Below are 22,452 nucleotides of genomic sequence, written 5' to 3' on the forward strand. Positions count from 1 at the left end.
TGAATGTAGAAGCAATATGTAGCTGAGTTTTTCCTTAAATCAGACACCAAAAGATTTGCAAAACTTGTAACATCATGTCACTCTTTTCACTAAACTTCTTACTCAGAAAATACAGTTATTCTTTAGGAAATTATGTTCTAAGTTTTCATATCTAATAAAGTAAATATTAATGCATATAACCCAGATAAAAAACTCTTTGGGGAGCTCGATAATTTCTAAGGAGGGTTCCTGAGACTAAGAGTTTAAGAACTCTTTTCAAAAATGTTTCTAGTTTTCAAAAGAGATTCTGACTATCCAGTAAAGACCATAAAGGGAATCTGACTTTCCACTGGTGAATATGTGAAACAGATCACCAGTCCAGGTTCAATGCATGAGACAGGGTGCTCAGGGCTGGTACACTGGGATGACCCTGAGGGATGGGATGGGGAGGGAGGTGAAAGGGAGGTTCAGGATGGGGAACACATGTACACCCATGGCCGATTCATGTGAATGTATGGCAAAAACCACCACAATATTGTAAAGTAATTAGGCTCCAATTAAAATAAATTAATTAAAAAAAAAGAAGAAGAAATGATGGAAGTCAGTGTGGATCATTCATGAGATAGTTGCCTCTTCAACTGTTAAAATTCTGCCATACTTATTTTCAGTCCCAATGTTTCAGAGGCAGAAGTGGCTGAAAATGAACCTCTTACCTTTGTACTGTTGCAGGGAGGAAAGCAAAGCAGTTATATTATGCTTTGCTGAGACAGAGTAAGAGCAAACACTAACAGTGGAAGGTAGAAAAGAGAAAAGAGGTCTGAAGGAAAAGAAATGAGGTCTCCTATTGCCCCAAGTGGGAGCTTCCCTGGTAGCTCAGTTGGTAAAGAATCCACCTGCAATGCAGGAGACCCCAGTTCAATTCCTGGGTCAGGAAGATCCATCGGTGAAGGGATAGGCTACCCATTCCAGTATTCACGGACTTCCCTGGTGGCTCAGACAGCAAGATTCTGCCAGCAATGCGGGAGACCTGGGTTTGATCCCTGGGTTGGGAAGATCCTCTGGAGAAGGGCATGGCAACCCACTCCAGCATTCTTACCTGGAGAATCCCCATGGACAGAGAAGCCTGGCAGGCTACAGTCCATGGGGTCACAAGAGTCAAACATGACTGACCGACTAAGCACAGCACGTTGCTCCAAGTGAAGCCCTCAATAAACACTGATAATAAAACTGAAGCTGGGGTGGAGTGAACTCAAGGAGGAAATACATTCCATTCAGAGGAATATAAAGGATGGCTCTGAAATTTCTGGCTTAATATCTGAGTGCATCGTTTAAGTATCATTGATACAAAAAAAAATCCTATATTACCATTAAGCTCCAGCTTTCTGCTTTCATGTGATTCTCAAGATTTCTACCAAGAGGCCCTTGATGTTCTGTGATTAAAACATAGCACAGCAAAAATATCAAAAAAACATCTGGAGTAAACTTTTTTAATACAGATGAAGAAACCAAAATCTCGAGTGGTGAAATTATTTTTCTACATCGAACCAGAGCTACACTAGGATCTATGTTTTCTCACTTTTGAATCTTCAGTTTTTATGAATATTAAAAGCTACACCTTTACATTTTCATCCCCGAGATTCACTTCATTCTAAATTATCGAAATAACTTTGACCAGTGTAAATATTCTGCAATCTAGATTTGAATTCACTGAGTATGTCAAAGCTATATTAACCAGAACAGACTGGGCTTTCCATATGAGATGTTTTAGAGAGGAATGTCAAACATAGTCTACAGGTGCAACCTAAATCTATTCCATTAATTCCATCTGCAGGCACTTTTGATTTTTCCTACATGGTATAAGTCACTTTTTTCTCCCTTCCATGTACTGCATACACCCATGTTTACAACGTGGCAGTACTGTCTCTTCCATATGATTATGCTGGTCCCCTTCCATGCCCCAATTATTAAGTCACAATAATGGTACAACATGCAAGCCAGAAAACACTCGATTCTCCACATTAAAAGACAGAAACATGGGGTGGATAAATCAAAATGGTGACTAATCCAAAAGATATTTAAAATTTTAATATGTCTTGTGCTACCATTAAATGTGGACATCATTATATTTTGAAAATTCTCTTCAAACAGATGAAGTCACTCTCTAAATGTCTTCCCTTTCCTTGTTTTTGCTGTTTAATTATCCATACTTTATCTCATATCCTTCCTTTGGTATACTTCATGAGAGTTATGTCTAAAATCCTGAAAAGAATCCTTATTTTAGAAATAGGAAGAACCTGATGAATTACATAGTTGAGATACAGCAAATATTTACTTCAAATGCAGCTATTTTCTTATCTGTAATGCTTTTTGTAGCATCCTTTCATGTCAAGTCTCACATTTTTAGCTTTAATATGAGTTAATTGAGTTACCTCAGTTAACAAGTGGAGAAGGCGATGGCACCCCACTCCAGTACTCTTGCCTGGAAAATCCCATGGGCAGAGGAGCCTGGTAGGCTGCAGTCCATGGGGTCGCTAAGAATCGGATATGACTGAGCGACTTCACTTTCACTTTTCACTTTCATGCATTGGAGAAGGAAATGGCAACCCACTCCAGTGTTCTTGCCTGGAGAATCCCAGGGACAGGGAGCCTGGTGGGCTGCCGTCTATGGGGTCACATAGAGTCAGACACAACTGAAGTGACTTAGCAATCAGTTAACAAGAGCTATATGAGTGTGTGTAACATAACTGCTACATGTTAAAATTACAGTAAGATTTGATTTTTAAAATTTACAGTAAGGATAATCAGTTAACCTATATTGTTGTTTATTTTAAATCATTCTTAATTTGCCAATGCTTTAATATTTTCAAACATTATAAAAACTAACCTATTGCAAATAATTTTTCATTTATGTAATATATTTTAATATTAAAAGACTTCAAAGATGTTTAAAACCCAGACTCAATTATCACCCCCGCATATATGTCTATCTAAACTATACTGTTGGATGTAGCAAAAGCTGGCTAACTGGTCATCAAATCTGTTTCCTCTTTCTCCGGAGCACACAGCTAAGTCAGTGCTACTCAAAGTGCTGGTTCACGACTAGAAGTTTATCAGATGAGATCAGATCAGTCGCTCAGTCGTGTCCGACTCTTTGTGACCCCATGAATCACAGCACGCCAGGCCTCCCTGTCCATCACCAACTCCCGGAGTTCACTCAGACTCACGTCCATCGAGTCAGTGATGCCATCCAGCCATCTCAACCTCTGTCGTCCCCTTCTCCTCCTGCCCACAATCCTTCCCAGCATCAGAGTCTTTTCCAATGAGTCAACTCTTTGCATGAGGTGGCCAAAGTACTGGAGAAGTTTATACCAGACCGTAAATCAATAAATGGCTTCCTTCATCAAGATTAGTTGTCACTATACTCAACAGTGTCCTTAGTGACATACATAATTAATTTACATCCAAAACAAGTTTCTGATCTTATCAAAGATCAGTAACAAATAGTTTTGCAGATGGGCAGCCAGTGCATGGACCACAAATTGAATACCACTGACCTACACTGTAGTCTCCCTGATAGTAAGTTCTAACCACTGGAATGTGGTTGGAAATACGGTCCATCATTTCCAAGGCTGCAGACTTAAATCTCTCATGTTCTTCTCCATTATCCAGTGACTTCTGGAAGCTATGTGGTTGAAGATGATATACTTAGGCAAAGAGTCTGCATGTGCGCTTAGTCACTCAGTTGTGTCTGACTCTTCGCCACCTCTTGGACTGTAGCCTGTCAGGCTCCTCTGTGCATGGGATTCTTCAGGCAAGCATATTGGAGTGGGCTGTCATTCCCTCCTCCAGGGGATCTTCCCAACTTGGGGATCAAACTCGGGTCTCCTGCATTTCAGGTAGATTCTTTACCATCTGAGCCACCAGGGAAGCCCCAGGCAAAAAGTCTAGATCCCTCTAAAAACCGACATGGACACTTATATTGACCTTTCTGTGTGCAAAATATGAATTATTACTATGTTAAATTATGGGCATCTCTGGTAGCTCAGCTGGTAAAGAACCCACCTGCAATGCAGGAGACTCCAGTTCAATTCCTGGGTCAGGAAGATCCACTGGAGAAGGGATAGGCTACCCACTCCAGTATTCTTGGGCTTCCATGGTGGCTCAGCTGGTAAGGAATACCCCTGCAATATGGGAGACCTGGGTTCGATCCCTGGGTTGGGAAGATCCCCTTGAGAAGGGAACTGCTACCCACAGCAGTATTCTGGCCTGGAGAATCCCATGTATGGTCCATGGGTCGCACAGTCAGACACAGCTGAACTACTGTCACTTTCACCATGATAAATGACTAAATTTGAGCAGATTTTCTATTATAATAACTAGTATGGCATTAACTATTGAAATGCACAATATACCATGTTTAGATGTCAAGATTTTCAATCAGAAATAGTTCACTTTACAACTGAATTGTCCTTATATTTTTTAAGGATTATCTCATTTTCAAAAAATTAATTCAGGGTTTAGTCAATTAAGTTTAAATTTTAAACATTTTCTTATTCATGGATACCACATTTTACTTCATTGTTTTTTAAGCCCTAAAGTAAGGTTTTCATTTTTCTCAAGCAGGTCTTTCCTGCTACTTTGAAATGAGAATAAACCAATTAAAAATGGCCTGATTTAGGTATATGCCCACATTACTTTTCTTGAGTGTAAAGAGACTGAATCTATCTCTACCACCTAGAATAGACTAGGCTCTGGATAACAATTTGTTGACTGAACAATGAAATTAATGCTGTCATTTTTCACACACACATTATCAGCACACCCTTCCATACTGAGAAAATTGTCTTTTAATTGTAAGATACCTATTTTTACATTTTATGATTAGAAATGCATTTGCATGTATGCCTTTTTGCTCATATAATGCATTACATCTTTTCTTAATGTGAGAACTCCACACAGAGCAGATAAAGGCCCTCTTTATTCTATAAATAATACCTATTACTCATAGTATACACAATAGTTCAGATTTATTGTGTCATATGGGTGCTTTCAAAATAGTGTCACTATTCCTCATAATAACTCTTCCACAGGCATTATGAGGCCATGCTACAATGAAAAGCTAAAGATTTCTGAGAGTACCTCATTCAAGTAATGAGTTTTAAAGAACAACTGTGATTTATACTCCAAAGGCCATTATTTTTCTACCATTTCATTCCATGAAGCACATTGACTGACATAATTTGTACACATCTACATGGCCTTAAAATGATTTTGCTGCACATATTATTTGTGGTCAATACCAGTTAATTCCACTATTCAACAGCCAGTGGGACAGCTAGTTATCAGGAGGTTTTCTGATGAATACATCCTGTTCTGCCGGAGAACTCTGTTTGTTCTGAGACCTCACTATAGGGATCCTGTTTACCAGTTGGGATATGATACTAGAAAACTTACTGGATGAACTAGTGATTCTGTTTGTGATAAGTCCAACCTCTGACAAAAAATAGCAAAGCACTGGGTGGTTTCTAGGCTTTCAGCTTGCTTCCCAATCTCTTAGCACAGTTTGGTAATTTAGAGTGTGGGCTCTGAGGCCAGGCAGAGTCAGATTCCAGACTCAGATATTCCATTTACCAGCCATATGACCTTACACCAGTTTCATAACCTCTGTGGTCATCAGTTTCTTCATCAGTCTGTTTCATGAAAATGATTTAAGATTAAATAAATGAATCCATATAAACCAGTTAACACACTGGCAAGCAAGTGTAACTGTTTAAATAAATAAATACCAATTAAATAAATACCAATTCTTACTGGTCTAGATTTCTTATTTACCAATTTCTAGTTTTGCATGTTTGACTCTCTCACTGGAAACGTCCCTGTTCCACGGGAAGAGGATCATGGTAGTATTTTTCCTGTTTGAGTAAATTTACATGGGACACAGAACTAAAATCCAATAATCAAAAAAATGAGGGGAGAAACATAGTTAGAGAAAAATATTGAATAAATGTGATAGGGATGCCATAGAGTGATTTAAGTAGCATGTGAATTGACATACACATGTTAAATATCTACCATTTCCAGTGAATATGAAAAGGTATGCATATTGATAATTAGTTTTTTAAATGTTTTATATATGAATGACAGTATTTATGGGCCTTTGGCACAGAAGTAGCTCAAAGGAAAGAGGATCCATCATCTAACATGGTATCTTTCAAACTCCCTACTTTTTGAAAAAGTTATATTTTTATTTGTCTTTCTTTTACAAGAATACCTACAGATGTGATGAGACTAATATTTTAATCCTTTTTATCAGTTATTCTGAATGTTTTCAGAAATTAGAAAACTTAGTATTATTTAAAATCACTCTTGCTAAGGACATTTTAGGGAATGCTCTCAACCTGCTGCAACTCCATGAAAACTCAAGAGAAACTGTTATTCCAACTGACTATACAATGATAAAACAAACACAAGAAACAAAGCACTGTCAAAAATTGACAATTGCCAAGGTGTCAGCATTTAACTAGTATCCACCTAAGGAAATATTTTATTAAAAAATAATTTTTAACAATAAACTCTGTCATCTTGAGAAGATAATTCCAGAGTTTCCTAACTCCTCCACATTTTAGGACTTTGTGTTCTTCAGTGTAGGAGGAAAGAGCCAAACAGAAATTTGTTTTTATAATGTTAAGTACATCTAAATACAAACCAAATATTTTTAAAGTAGCATGAAAAATTATTTGAATTCTTCAACTAACCAGGTATTTAATATATTCATGAAATTCATCCTTTTTATAAGCCTCAAATGGAGCAAATTATACAAATCATCTAAAATGTTTTTATATTAGTTATGCCAAATATCATAATGAATCCACCACAGGTATACATGTGTTCCCCATCCTGGTACAATTATGTAAAGTTTAAAAATAAAATAAAATTAAAAAAAATGTTTTTATAATATACTAACTCAAGATTTGATGGTCATTGTAAAATAATTTTATATAGAGCATATTTTTCATGCTATAAAAATAACATTGCAATGCAGAGAAATATTGTTGGAATAACAAAAAATTATGAAAAAATAATACCCATAATCATGCCCATATTTTTAGCCTTTTTGTATGAATACTTTAAAAGTCAGAATTAAGAATACATATAATATTTTGCACATCAAAGGAAACCATGAACAAGATGAAAAGACAACCCGCAGAATGGGAGAAAATAGTTGCAAATGAGGCAAGTGACAAAGGATTAGTCTCCAAAATACAAAAGCAATTCATGCAGCTCAATATCAGAAAAACAAAGAATCAAAAAATGGGAAGAAGACCTAAATAGACATTTCTCCAAAGAAGACATACAGATGGCCACAAACACATGAAAAGATGCTCAACATCACTAATTATTAGCAAAATGCAAATCAAAATTACAATGAGGTATCACCTCTTGCCAATCAGAATGGCCATTAACAAAAACTCTACAAACAATAAATGCTGGAGAGGGTGTGAATGTAAATTGATACAGCCACTAAGAAGAACAGTATAGAGGATCCTTAAAAAACTAAAAATAGAATAGCATATGGCCCAACAATCCTACCACTGGCATATACTTGGAGAAAATCATCATTCGAAATGACATACACACCCCAACGTTAATTGTAGCATCATTTACAATAGCCAGGTCATAGAAACAACCTAAGTGTTCATCAACAGAGGAATAAAGAAGATGTGGTACATATATACAATAGAATATTACTCAGCCATAAAGAGGAATGAAATTGGGTTATTTAGAGAGATGTGAATGGACCTAGAGACTGTCATACAGAGTGAAGTAAATAAAAAAGTGAAAAACAAATATAATATATTAATGCATATATGTATTATAAAATCTAAAAAAATGGTAAAAATGATTTCATTTGCAAAGCAGAAATAGAAAACAATGTATGGATACCAAGGGGAAAAGGGTGGGGGTGAATTAGGAGATTGGAATTGACATATATTCACTACTGATACTACATAAAATACATAAATAATGAGAAACTACAGTATAGTTCAGGGAACTAGATTCACTGTGGTGACCTAAATGGGAAGGAAATCCAGAAAAGGGAATATATGTGTACGCACAGCTGATTCACTTTTCTGTATGGTAGAAACTAACACAACATTTTAAAACAACTACATCCAATAAAAATTAATTTAAAAAATAAATATTATACATAATAAAAATTTTGCATTCTGCTTGTTCCATTTAATATAACTACTTTCAATATCATTAAATATTCTTTCTAAAAAAATTTAATTTTTATGTACCATTTTAACATAGGACTGGGTGTTAATTTATTCTCTAATATAGAATAATAAAATCATTCTATTCCTTATATTATAATTAATTATATTTCAAATATCATTATGTGTAAATTTTAATTCACATTTCTTGGGGGAAAAACTCTCATAACATTACTGACCCAAAAGGGAATGAGTGAACATCACTGACATGCCCTTCTGTACTATTTAACAATCAGGATAGCTTTCTTAATCTGAGACACGAGCATTTGAAGTTTTTAAAATTTGCATTCCCTTCATTATAAGTGGGGTTGAATTTTTTTTAACATCAGCTATATTTGGCCACCTCGTGCAAAGAGTTGACTCATTGGAAAAAACTCTGATGCTGGGAGGGATTGGGGGCAGGAGGAGAAGGGGACAACAGAGGATGAGATGGCTGGATGGCATCACTGACTAGATGGACGTGAGTCTGAGTGAACTCCAGGAGATGGTGATGGACAGGGAGGCCTGGCGTGCTGCGATTCATAGGGTCGCAAAGAGTTGGACATGACTGAGCGACTGAACTGAACTGAACTGATATTTATTTTATCAACAATTCATTGCTTATGACCTTGATTTCCTTTTCCTTTCAAGTGATGTCAACTTTAAAATACTTATATATACAGAGTAAGAAACTCAGGACAATCAGTGTGATTCTTTACTTAGAAGTTCTGCTACTCAAGTCAAGAATATGTTTAGATTTTCTTCAATGCTCCCGAATCACCTGGTTTCTAAGGCTAAATCTTGTTATTAACTGTTCATTAACTTATTTGTTCTTATAAAGTTACAAAATCTACAAATGTTTAACAATACTTATATGCCTAGGAATAAAATTTACCTAAAGAAACAAAAGACCTATATATGTAGAAAACTAGAAAACACTGATGAAAGTCATCAAAGATAACACAAATAGATGGAGAAATAGACCATATTCATGGATTAGAAGAATCAACACAGTGAAAATGAGTATACTACCCAAAATAATCTATAGATTCAACACAATCCCTACCAAGTTACCAACGGTATTTTGCACAGAACTAGAACAAATAATTTCAAAATTCATATGGAAACACAAAAAAAAACTTGAATAGGCAAAGCAATCTTGAGAAAGAAGAATGAACTGGAGGAATCAACCTGCCTGACTTCAAACTATACTACAAAACTACAGTCATCAAGACAATATGATACTGGCACAAAGACAGAAATACAGATCAATGCAACAAGACAGAAAACCCTGAGATAAATCCATGCACCTACAGACCCCTTATCTTTGACAAAAGAGGCAAAAATATACAATGGAGAAAAGACAATCTCTTTACCAAGTGGTGCTGGTAAAACTGGTCAACCACCTGTAAAAGAACGAAACTAGAACACTTTCTAACATCATACACAAAAATAAACTAAAATGGATTAAAGATCTAAATGGAAGACCAGAAACAATAAAACTCTTAGAGGAAAATATAGGCAGAACACTATCTGACACAAATCACAGCAGGATCCTCTGTGATCCACCTCCCAGAGAAATGGAAATAAAAGCAAAAATAAACAAATGGGACCTAATTAAACTTAAAAGCTTTTGCACAATGAATGAAACTATAAGCAAGGTGAAAGGACAGCCTTCAGAATGGGAGAAAATAACAGCAAACAAAGCAACTGACAAAGAATTAATCTCAAAAATATGTAAGCAGGTCATGCAGCTCAATACCAGAAAACTAAATGACCCAATCAAAAAATGGGCCAAAGAACTAAAGAGACATTTCTCCAAAGAAGACATACAGATGGCTAACAAACACATGAAAAGATGCTCAACATCACTCATTATCAGAGAAATGCAAATCAAAACCACAATGAGGTACCATCTCACACCAGTCATAATGGCTGCCGTCAAAAAGTCTACAAACAATAAATGCTGGAGACGGTGTGGAGAAAAGGGAACCCTCTTATACTGCTGGTGGGAATGCAAACTAGTACAGCTACTATGGAGAATAATGTGAAGATTCCTTAAAACACTGGAAATAGAACTGCCATATGACCTAGCAATCCCACTGCTGGGCATACACACTAAGGAAACCAGACCTGAAAGAGACACATGTACCCTAATGTTCATTGTGGCACTGTTTACAATAGCTAGGACATGGAAGCAACCTAGATGTCCATTGGCAGATTAATGGTTTTATTGTGGTACATATACACAATGGAATATTACTCAGCTATAAAAAAATAACACATGTGAGTCAGTTCTAATGAGGTGGATGAAACTGGAGCCTATTATACAGAATGAAGTAAGCCAGAAAGAGAAATACTAATGCAGTATATTAAAGTATACATATGGTATTTAGAAAGATGGTAAAGATGACCCTATATGCAAGACAGCGAAAGAGACACAGATGTAAAGAACAGATTTTTGGACTCTGTGGGAAAAGGCAGGGGTGAGACAATATGAGAGATTAGCATTAAAACATGTATATTACCATATGTAAAATAGATGACCAGTGCAAATTCGATGAATGAAGCAGGGCATCCAGAGCTGGTGCTCTGGATGGGTTGTTGTGGTCCTTTAATGGACCGGAACCTGGTGGTCTGGAGTCAACGATAAGGAAGCAAAAGAGAAAAAGAGGCTAGAATTTCCTGGGTTACACAGAGAACCAATAAAGCCCTAGGACAGGGCTTGTACTACTCACGGAGGCATAGGGTGTCCTCTCGAAGAGGTCTTTAAAGCCCGGGTAGGAAAGGGGGCTTGGCAGGTTTCTACAAGTCTCTAGTGAAACAAAGGTATTTTATTAGCAAAAATGCAGGCTTATACATCTTTAGTAAACTGATTACTCAGCCATTACAAAGGATGAAATCCCTTCAATTGCAACAAAATGGATAGTCTAATACATACAAGGTCATTGACGCTGAAAAGAGTCATTGAAGAGAGCCACTGAGAGGAATCCAGGCAGGTACCCTTTCTCATGATCTCAGTCCTGAGAATTGCATGCAGCTCTACTTGTTCCTGGAATAGGAATTGATAAGGAACAGATAATTCTTAAGAAATGGCACACAAAAGAAGAAAAGTGCAACATATTGGATTCCTTAAAGTTGAACGTCCCCTGACAATGGGTTGGGACCTATGTTCAGGATGGTGGGACCTATGTACAACCATGACTGATCAATGTTGATGTATGGCAAAAACCACCACAATATTGTACTGTAATTAGCCTCCAAATAAACAAATTTTTAAAAAAGAACAAAAAGTTATAAAGACAGCTTGGAATGTTATAGAAGAATAATTTTTAAGGCAAAAAATAACATATAGTAAGACCCTCAAGACTATGTCATATTTGCTAAAGATATTTCCCAAATTCTGTTTCCTAATGTTACTTTTATTTCAGACATATGTTTTATATAATTATGCTAGTGATATTTTCCTTTGTAATTACTTTCATTAAGAAACTCTTTAGAGATCAGATATTCATATTCCTTTACTTTTTATCATTTATTTTCTTAATCTTTAAAATAAACTTTTGGATATGGTATGAGGTAAGGAACTAACTTTTTCAAGTATATATTCATTTTTTCTGATATTAGATTAACAATAAATCCATTAGTGGCTTTTAGTTGTACCTTTTTATAGTAAACTCTTATATAGATACATACACATATGTCAATATCAATAAGAGGAGATAAAAATATATTTGCTATAATTTTCCATTCCACATCTATTTTTTTCCCATGAAATCACACTGCTTTAATAATTATAGCTTTATGGTATATTTTAATACCATCCTTTTGCCCTCCTCCCTTTTTTCAGAATTTTCTTAGACATTTTTACAATTTTTGCCAAGTGAAGGATAAGAGTATTTAAATATCCTAGTAATGTTATGAATAGATATGTGCAAAACTTAAGTTTTTGCTAGTTTGTCCATCTTTATAACACTTACTTTTACCATCCCAGAAAATGGTTTCTTAATCTACTCATTTAAGTCTCTTAAATTAATTTGAATAACAATTTATACATTCACCTAAAATGTTCTATTAATATGTATCAACTCTATTAGTGTATTCACAAAAATCCATACAATTAATATGTATCCTCTATATTTTTCCATTTTAATCCTTAGAAAACTGAGGCTCAAAAAGTGCATTGTTAATGATTACTATGTAGTCAGCTTGTGACACAGATATGATTTTTCACCTACATATGGCTCTACCTTCTTTCTATATAGACAATTCCTTTGAGTCCTGAAAGTTCTTAATCAGGTTCCACCATTTTGTTGTTGATTCTGTGTATATATATTTTTTGCATCAATTTATCATTAATCCTCAATCTGACATCCTTCCACACTTAATATGAAGTGTACATTGTTGCATACTGTTACATATTCTCATGGAAATTTAAGGAAATAATATACAACTATCCCAAAACTGAATCCCTTATAATTGGAAATTTGGGTATTTGTGTTATTTCAGTTTTTATTCCTTCTGTAAATATTGGTTATATATTCTTGGACAGAATTAATTGCATATACACCAAATTAATTTTGCATACACATTCCCAGAGATGTTGTTGGACTAATGTATACACACTTTAAAGGGATTTTATCTGTAGTAGTATCAAAAAGAATGTAATAATTTATATTTCTAGCAATTGTGCATGAAAGTAACTCCCTACATTCTTGTTAAAAAAAAAAAGCCAGTATTTAACAATAGCTTATTTCTTCCTAGACTCTGTTCTAAGCATTGTAGTATGTCTACACATTTAGTTTTCTCAGTAACTCAAGAGGTACTACTATGGGATCTATTTGCTGAAGTAGAAAAAGAGGGACAGAGAGATGAAGTAATTTGCCCAAATTAATCTAACTAGTAAGTACTTTCACAATTTAAATTCAAGGACTTTGAGTCATACTATTTTTCTAGGTTTTAGCTCTTCACACATATACACACATCAATTGCCTTTATAATTTGCAAGACTGAACACTTTTCATTTGTTTATGTATCATTTTCAGGGAGCACTTGTCCGACGTGCTCCAGAAAGTCTCATTATGTGAATTAGATTTTCTACTGGAAAAGGTCAGTTTTCATTCCAATCTCAAAGAAAGGCAATGACAAAGAACACTCAATCTACTGCACAATTGCACTCATCTCACACACTAGTAAAGTAATGCTCAAAATTCTCCAAGCCAGGCTTCAGCAAGACGTGAACCGTGAACTTCCAGATGTTCAAGCTGGTTTTAGAAAAGGCAAAGGAACCAGAGATCAAACTGCCAACATCTGCTGGATCATCAAAAAAGCAAGACAGTTCCAGAAAAACATCTATTTCTGCTTTATTGACTATGCCAAAGACTTTGACTGTGTGGATCACAATAAACTGTGGAAAATTCTGAAAGAGATGGGAATACCAGACCACCTGACCTGCCTCTTGAGAAACCTATATGCAGGTCAGGAAGCAACAGTTAGAACTGGACATGGAACAACAGACTGGTTCCAAACAGGAAAAGGAGTATGTCAAGGCTGTATATTGTCACCCTGTTTATTTAACTTATATGCAGAGTACATCACGAGAAACGCTGGGCTGGAGGAAGCACAAGCTGGAATCAAGATTGGCGGGAGAAATATCAATAACCTCAGATATGCAGATGACACCACCCTTATGGCAGAAAGTGAAGAGGAACTAAAAAGCCTCTTGATGAAAGTCAAAGAGAAGAGTGAAAAAATTAGCTTAAAGCTCAACATTCAGAAAACGAAGATCATGGCATCCGGTCCCATCACTTCATGGCAAATATGGGGAAACACAGTGGAAACAGTGTCAGACTTTATTTTTCTGGGCTCCAAAATCACTGAAGATGGTGACTGCAGCCATGAAATTAAAAGATGCTTACTCCTTGGAAGGAAAGTTATGACCAAAAAAAAAAAAAAAGTTATGACCAACCTATATAGCATATTCAAAAGCAGAGACATTACTTTGCCAACAAAGGTCCGTCTAGTCAAGGCTATGGTTTTTCCAGTGGTCATGTATGGATGTGAGAGTTGGACTGTGAAGAAGGCTGAGCATCAAAGAATTGATGCTTTTGAACTGTGGTGTTGGAGAAGACTGTTGAGAGTCCCTTGGACTGCAAGGAGATCCAGCCAGTCCATTCTGAAGGAGATCAGCCATGGGATTTCTTCGGAAGGAATGATGCTAAAGCTGAAACTCCAGTACTTTGGCCACCTCATGCGAAGAGTTGACTCATTGGAAAAGACTCTGATGCTGGGAGGGATTGGGGGCAGGAGGAGAAGGGGACGACAGAGGATGAGATGGCTGGATGGCATCACCGACTCGATGGACGTGAGTCTCAGTGAACTCCGGGAGATGGTGATGGACAGGGAGGCCTGGCATGCTGTGATTCATGGGGTTGCAAAGAGTCAGACACGACTGAGTGACTGAACTTAACTTCTTTGTGTGTGTGGCATTATCAGTCTCAATACCTGAATTCAATTTTGCATGAGCGGTCCACCTTCTTGATGAAAATTTCTAAGATAGGTTTCTCTGGCAGGAGATCATTTTGAATAAAGTTGCTATTAAAATTTACATTTAAAACTCTGGGTTTATATATGTTTTGACATTCTCAGGAAAAAAATAATACAGAAATAACATTGATGAATCATATAATAGGAGAACAGTGAACTCTAAAAGAACATCCAAAATATTTTCTAAAGTATAACAGTTGTGCTCTTAATTACAGTTTATGAGATTTCTAGTTGTGCCATATTTTTACCCACACTTTGCACTGTCATTCTTTTTAGTTTTAGCATTCTAGTGAGTGAACAGGGTGTCTTTTTGGAGTTTTAATTTGCATTTCCTTGATAACGAGTCAAGTTCAGTATCTTTATGTTTCTCATTTGTAATTTTTTGCGAAGTACTCATTTAAATCTTTTGCCCATATTTTTCAGGTTGATTTTTCTTATTTATTTGTGTAAGTTTTTAACATATGCTAAATACAAAGCACTTTGTGGGTTATACATAAAGTGAATGTTTCCTCTCAGTCTGTGACCTGCTTTTTAATTTTCCTGGTGGTGTTTATTCTAATTGGTATGTTTTTCTTTCTTTTTCTTGCTTTGCCGAAATATCTAAGACATCCAGTGTAACATTAAACAGAATTGGTGAGAACAGAAATTTTTCTCTAGTTTCTGATCTTAAGAGGGAAAGTATTCAGTCATTGAATAGCAAGTATGGGATTAGTGAAGCTTTGTAAATGATGTCCTTTATTAGAATTAAGAAGCTCCTGACCAGTTCTAGTTTTCTAAAGTTTTGGTGGTGCTGAATTCAATGGTGTTGAATTTTTTCAAATGAATTTTTTACATATTTTGAGACAATCATTCATTTTCTTACAGTTACATATGTAATACAGTGAATTACATTAATTTTTCAAATGTTGTTTTCCCTATATATTATATTTTCTATATACTGCTTTCCTAAATTTCCCAAATTGCTTAGGATTTTATAAAAGATTTTTGCATCTATGTTCAAAAGGAATATTATCTGTAGTTTTCTTTTCCTAAAATACCTTTGTGTGTTTCTAGTCTTAAGATATTAGGTGGTGCTAGTGATAAAGAATCCACCTGCCATGCAAGAGAGGAAACACAAAAGAAGCTGGTTCAGTCCCTGGGTTGGTAAGATCCCCTGCAGGAGGGTATGGTAACCACTCCAGTATTCTTGCCTAGAGAATCCCATGGATAGAGGAGCCTGGCGGGCTATTGTCTATATGCAAACAGTTGGACACGACTGAAGCAACTTAGCACACATTAAGGTATTACAGGTCTCATAAAAATGTTATGTTTGTTTGTTTTTAGTAATGTAATAAATATACTTTTCCTCACACCAAGAACCATTTATTAAAAGCCTGGATGTTATATATAAAACATAAGAAAGTGGAGAAAAGGCAGACCAACTGATGATGTTAGGACCCAAGGAATGGCCAGAGTGCTGTAAGCTGAGATCTACTGGGCAACCCCCTACCGCTGTACATTGGTATCAGTGGAAGCCTAGTGAAGAATTTGGACTTCCACTGCCATCTGGTAGTAATGATGTGGCATCCTTCATCACTCAGTGGAGCGGTGTCAGGGAAGCTCTGCTAAAATGCCAGATGTAAACAAGGTGCAGTATATTATAATATAGCACCCCAAATGTCCCGATTTCAATCAAAACTCTTGTCATGTAAAGAATCAGGAACATCTCAAGTTGAATGAGCAAAGAATTCAACAGAATGCAACACCAGATGACACAAATGCTGGAATTATCTGACAAGAATTTTCAAGCAGCCATCATTAAAATGTTTAATGAGCAATTACAAATATACCTGAAATAAATGAAATACAGAAAGTCTCAAAAGTAGAATATATATATATATATAAAGAAGAACAAAATGGAAATTTTAGAGATTAAAAATGAAAATAACCAAAGTAAAAAAAAAACTCAGTAGATGGATTTGGTTTCATATCCAAAATGTAATTAGCCTGGAAGTCATCACTCCCACCTTTAAAAAAATAAAAAATAAACAAATTGAAAACCACAATGACTTTTCTTGGACTCCGAGAAACGAGTTCTAAAAATAAACCACCACCCTGAATCTGATGAGAATCAGGTAAATCCAGAACTGTACAGCGAAGATCTACTTTTCTGAAGCAGAAGCAGGTGGAGCCATTAACTGGTGGTAACACTGATTGACAATTTTGGTGAATTGTTAGAGGCTGAGTGAGGAGGACTAGTGTGAGAATGAGAAACTCTTGGGGACTTCAGTCTTTGGGGGAGATCTCTCATACTTCTATAAGCTTACGTCCAAGAAGATGGTGAAGAGAAGAGAAAGATACCTTTGTGGCTTTGGCAGAGAAGGTGAAAGATAATCGTTGTGAAATATACTCTCAGTGTTCTCCGTAACAAAGGTCTGCTGGCCCTACTTTCCAAGGGAACAAGACTTTACCAGAACCAGATCTCACCTGAGGAAAGAGCATTTCTCCCACTTCAGCCCCCTCTAGACTTGTCTAACCTAAAGGAGAGGGGAACAGCTAAGAAACGCTTGTGAAGATAATAAAGCTTACTGTCACAGGCCCACTAACAGATGGATTTAATCAATCAATTATAGAACATTTTCCCTCCTATCTACACCTTGCCATCATGAAACAGGGCTTCAGTATGATAGCAGATTACAGCTGAACAAGCATCAAAAGAGACTATCTGAGGAGGAATACTTCAGGACACCCAAAATCAACAAGGAAGAAAAAAGGACAATGCCTAGTTGGGCTGTGTTTAATGTTAACATGAAACCTCATGCTAAAAGCCTATTTTACCTTAGTTCCTATTACCAGGTATATCATACTCAGGTTTCAGCAACAACAACAGAAAAACACAGGGCATGCTAAAAGGCTAAAAATCCACAGTCTGAAGAGACAAATCAGATATGACATGGAGTTTGAATTATAGAACAGCACAGATAATTTAAGAAAGTATCAAAGAAAATACTAAAAATCAAAAACCCTATGCCTTTTTAGCTCATTGATTTCCTCCATATTGTTAACACCTGTTCGTTCCTAATTTTTTTTCTTAATTTGGAGTTTGCGTTTCTTTGTCTTCTTTAGATCAATGTTTGGACCACGGATTTTAGACCTTGCTTCTTCATTAAAGTAAGGATTTAAAAATAGTATTTCCCTCTAAACACTACTTAAACACAAATTTTACATGTGTTTTCATTGTTATTCAATTAATAGTATATTTCTAATTTCTCTGGTCATCTATTCTTTGACCTATGGGGTTATTTAGAAGAGGGCTATTTAATTTTCAGATATTTAGGTATTTTAAAGTAACTGTTATTGATTTCCAATTTAGTTCCATTGTGATATGAATTTAATACACAATCTATATGATTTCAGTTCCCTTACATTTTTGAGACTTGCTTTATGGCTAGGAATAAGGTCTATCTTGGTGAATGCCCCATATCCTGGAATAGAATGTATATCTGCTGTTGCTAGGTTTTTCAATCATCAGTTAGTTGACAGTGCTTTTCAAGTTTTCTATATCCTTATTGATTTTCTGTGTAGTTTTCTCTTAATAACTGACATTTTCAACTATAACTGGATTTGTGTGTTTCCCTTTGGTGTTTTGATCAGTACTTGAAGTTGTGACTTTAGATGCAAACATTTTGAATTTTTATGTTTTATTTATGCTTAACCCTTTTGTTATTATGAAAGAGCAACTCTTTATTCCTAATATTATTTGTCATTAACTCTACATTGTTAAATATACACAATCATTAGTTTGTAATTGCATTGTCTATCTTTTCCCATCATTTCTTTTAACATCTAATGTATAGTATATACAATAATATTAATACATATATTTTCAGGTACCATAAGACATCTCTTAAGGACTGCATTATAGTTGGGTTTACATAATTCATTCTCACAATCTCTGCCATTTAATTGGAATGATTAGGAGACTGGTCAAGATGGCGGAGTAAAGAGAACTTGAGCTCACTTCCTCTCATGAGCACACCACAATCACTATCTGCAGAACAACCATCCATGAAAAAAACCCAAAACCTACCAGAAAAGATCTTCCACTGCTGAAAATGAAGGAATAACCACGTCAAGGCTGTATATTGTCACCCTGTTTATTTAACTCACATGCAAAGTACATCATGTGAATGCCAGGCTGGGTGAAGCACAAGCTGGAATCAAGATTGCCAGGAAAAATATCAATAACCTCAGATATGCAGATGACACCACTCTTACGGCAGAAAGCAAAGAAGAACTAAAGAGCCTCTTGATGAAAGTGAAAGAGGCAAGTGAAAAAGTTGACTTAAAACTCAGCATTCAGAAAATTAACATCATGGCATCTGGTCCCATCACTTCATGGCAAATAGATGGGGAAACAATGGAAACTGTGACAGACTTTATTTTTGGCTCCAAAATCACTGCAGATGGTGACTGTAGCCATGAAATTAAAAGACACTTGCTATATTAAAAGCTATGACCAACGTAGACAGCATATTAAAAGGCAGAGACATTACTTTGCCGACAAAGCTCCGTCTAGTCATAGTTATGGTTTTTCCAGTGGTTATGTATGGATGTAAGAGTTGGACTATAAACAAAGCTAAGCGCCAAAGAATCGATGTTTTTGTGGCCTTGGATAAGACTCTTTAGAGTCCCTTGGACTGCAAGGAGACCAAATCAGTCCATCCTAAAGGAAATTAGTCCTGAATATTCATTGCATGGACTGATGCTGAAGCTCAAATACTTGGCCACCTGATGTGAATAACTGACTCATTGGAAAAGACCCCTATGCTGGGAAAGATTGAAGGCAGGAGGAGAAGGGAACGCTAGAGGATGGGATGATTGGATGGCATCACTGACTGGATGAACACGAGTAAGCTCCGGGAGTTGGTGACGGACAGGGAAGCCTGGCGTGCTGCAGTCCATGGGGTTGCAAAGAGTTGGACATGACTGTGCAACTGGAATGAACTGAACAACAAAACAACCAAGAGGGGCAATTAATGATATAATCGACCCCCATACCCTCCAGTGTGCTATGCACAAACTGGAGAATAATTATAGCGCGAGTTTCTCCCACAGGAGTGAGAATTCTGAGGCCCATTTCAGGCTCCTCGCCAGGGGTAATGCACCTAGGAAGAGTGCTCGGCTTTGAAGATCCCCCGGGCTTAATTTCAAGAGCACCACATGCCTGTTGGCGATCGAGACTTCCTCACACAAACTCACCAGCAAGACCCAAAGAATAAAGTAGAAGTTCGACAGACATCTAGGAAAGGCCTACCTGCTGGTCTTGGAGACTCTCCAGTAGAGGATGGGGCAGGCGACTGGGAACGCAGACGCTCAGAGAAGCCATATTTGGTAGCTCAATTCACACGCATGCGTGGAAGCCAGAGCCCGTGCTGGCAGCGTCAGGCGGGCCCTCCCTCTCTCTTATTAGCGCCAAGCCCTGGTCCTGCTCAATAGCCTATAGACCCTGGTGCTGGTACACCCCAGGCCAAACAATTAACAAGGCAGGAAGAGAGCCTAACCCAGCAGCAAACAGGTTGCACAAGGTCTTCCTGAGCTCACAGCTGCCTCTCCACAGGGCCCCGCTCACCACAAGACAAACACCCAGCTACTTCCATCCACAAGTGGTCAGACAACAGCCCTGCCCTCCAGGAAGCCTGTATTAGCATCTAGTCTAGTCTCCATCCACCAGGAGCAGACACCAGACCCAGGAAAACCACAACTCCACAGCCTGGCCTGTCAGTTGTTCAGTTCTAACCCCAGAACCTGGATTCACCCACCAATGTGGGAGCAAAAGCCCTAGAGTCTTCTGGGACCCTGACTATGCCCCCCAGTGGGCCAGCACTAGGCTCAGAGTTCCCTGGGGTTCTGCATCAGCCACCTCACAGCCAGGCCCTGCTAATCAGCACCAGCAGCATCTGCACAAGGCAAGGCCTGGGAACCAACTGGGCTGGGGGCCAACCAAACCTATCAGATCACCCACTTACTCATCCTGCCACAACAGAAGGACCCACACAGTCCTCTTAAGGGAAATCCTGAGAGCATATAACTTGGGTGAGGGGAGTGCACTGTAGGGACGGACAGGACTTTTCCTACAGAGGGCCACTTCTATAAGGCAGAGTAACATAACTAACCTACCACATAGGTAAAAATACACATAGCAATTTAGACAAAAAGAGGAGGCAGAGGAACGTACTTCAGATGAAGGAACAAGATAAAACCCCAGAAGAACTAAGTGAAGGGAAGATAGGCAATCTGCCCAAGAAAGCAGTTGTAAAGATGATGAAAGAACTCAGGAGAGAAGGATGGATGCACAGAGTAAATAGTTAGAAGCTTTGAAACAAAGAGTTAGAAAATGCAAAGAACAACCAAATAGAAAAGCAGAATACAATACCTGAAATGAAAAACATTAGAAGAAATCAACAGTACACTATATGATACAGAGGAAAGGATCAGTAAGCTGGAAGATAGAGGAGTGGAAATCACTGCTGCTGAATAAAAAGAAATGAAGATAAATGAGGACAGTTTAAAAGACTTCTGAGATAACATCAATCACAGTCCTATTTCTATTATAGGAGTTCCACAAGAGATTGGAAAAAAACAAGCGGGCTGAAAACGTATCTGAAAACACAATAGCTGAAAACTTCCCTAATCTGAGAAAGGAAACAGTCACCCAAGTTCAGGAAGCATAAAGAGTCCCACACGGAGTGAACCAAAAAGGAACACACCAAGATATACTGTAATTGAAATGACAACAATTAAAGATAAAGAGAGAAATTAAAAGCAGCAAAGAAAAAGCCACAAATAACATTCAAGTTAGCTCCCACAAGGTTATCAGCTGATTTTTCAGCAGAAACTCTGCAGGCCAGAAGGGAATGACCAGATACTTAAATGTGATGAAAAGGAAAGCCTACAACCAAGAATCTTCTACCTAGCAAGGCTCTTGTAAGTGATATCTTATAGTTTTCAAAATAATATGTAAATTTAGCTCAATAGCTATACTTCTTTTATTTTTTGTTTGGGGGTTTGTTTTTGCTTAAATTTGATGCCAAGGTTTTTGTTTTACTTTGATGTTTTTTAATGGTTGCTCAATAGTTTACAATATGCATCTTTAACATATTTCAGTCTATCATCAAGTAACATTATACCACATCAAGTAAAAAAGTAAAAGCTTTGCAGCTTTGTGATTCTATTATGCCCTCCCATTGTAAATAGCATGTTGTTGATTGAATTTTGTGTCTTTCTTTAAAGAGTATTGAACTTCATTTTGTTTGGGACTTAAATTATTTGCAGGTCAGCTTGATTATTTCAAAGCTTAGTTTTAGGTTATATTAGGGCAGGTCTTGGAGAAGGCAATGGCACCCTACTCCAGTAATCTTGCCTGGAAAATCCCATGGACGGACGACCCTGGAAGGCTGCAGTCCATGGGGTCCCTAGGAGTCGGACACGACTGAGCAACTTCACTTTCACTTTTCACTTTCATGCATTGGAGAAGGAAATGGCAACCCACTCCAGTGTTCTTGCCTGGAGAATCCCAGGGACAGGGGAGCCTGGTGGGCTGCCGTCTCTGGGGTCGCACAGAGTCGGACACGACTGAAGCGACTTAGCAGCAGCAGGGCAGGTCTTGAGTACCCTTTGGGGCTTCCCT

General features: G+C 37.2%; 1 long non-coding RNA gene across 5 annotated transcripts in view; it reads right to left on the reverse strand.

The window, feature by feature from the left end:
• The window catches only part of LOC123334670, a 44,138-nt gene extending 21,911 nt beyond the window's left edge, over nt 1-22,227 (reverse strand). The window contains exons 1-4 of one of the 5 annotated variants that reach the window (XR_006552697.2): nt 20,080-22,218; nt 11,179-11,289; nt 10,976-11,052; nt 1,056-2,238 (exon numbers count right to left, since the gene is read on the reverse strand). This is a non-coding gene — a long non-coding RNA (uncharacterized LOC123334670). Of the gene's footprint in view, nt 1-1,055; nt 2,239-10,479; nt 10,875-10,975; nt 11,053-11,178; nt 11,290-20,079 lie in introns of those variants that run through there. The other 4 variants (XR_006552696.2, XR_006552694.2, XR_006552698.2 and 1 more) reach the window with 4 other exon arrangements.
• Nucleotides 22,228-22,452: the final 225 nt, after the last annotated feature.

Source organism: Bubalus bubalis, chromosome 8, assembly GCF_019923935.1.
Source record: "Bubalus bubalis isolate 160015118507 breed Murrah chromosome 8, NDDB_SH_1, whole genome shotgun sequence".
NCBI classification, from domain to species: domain Eukaryota; kingdom Metazoa; phylum Chordata; class Mammalia; order Artiodactyla; family Bovidae; genus Bubalus; species Bubalus bubalis.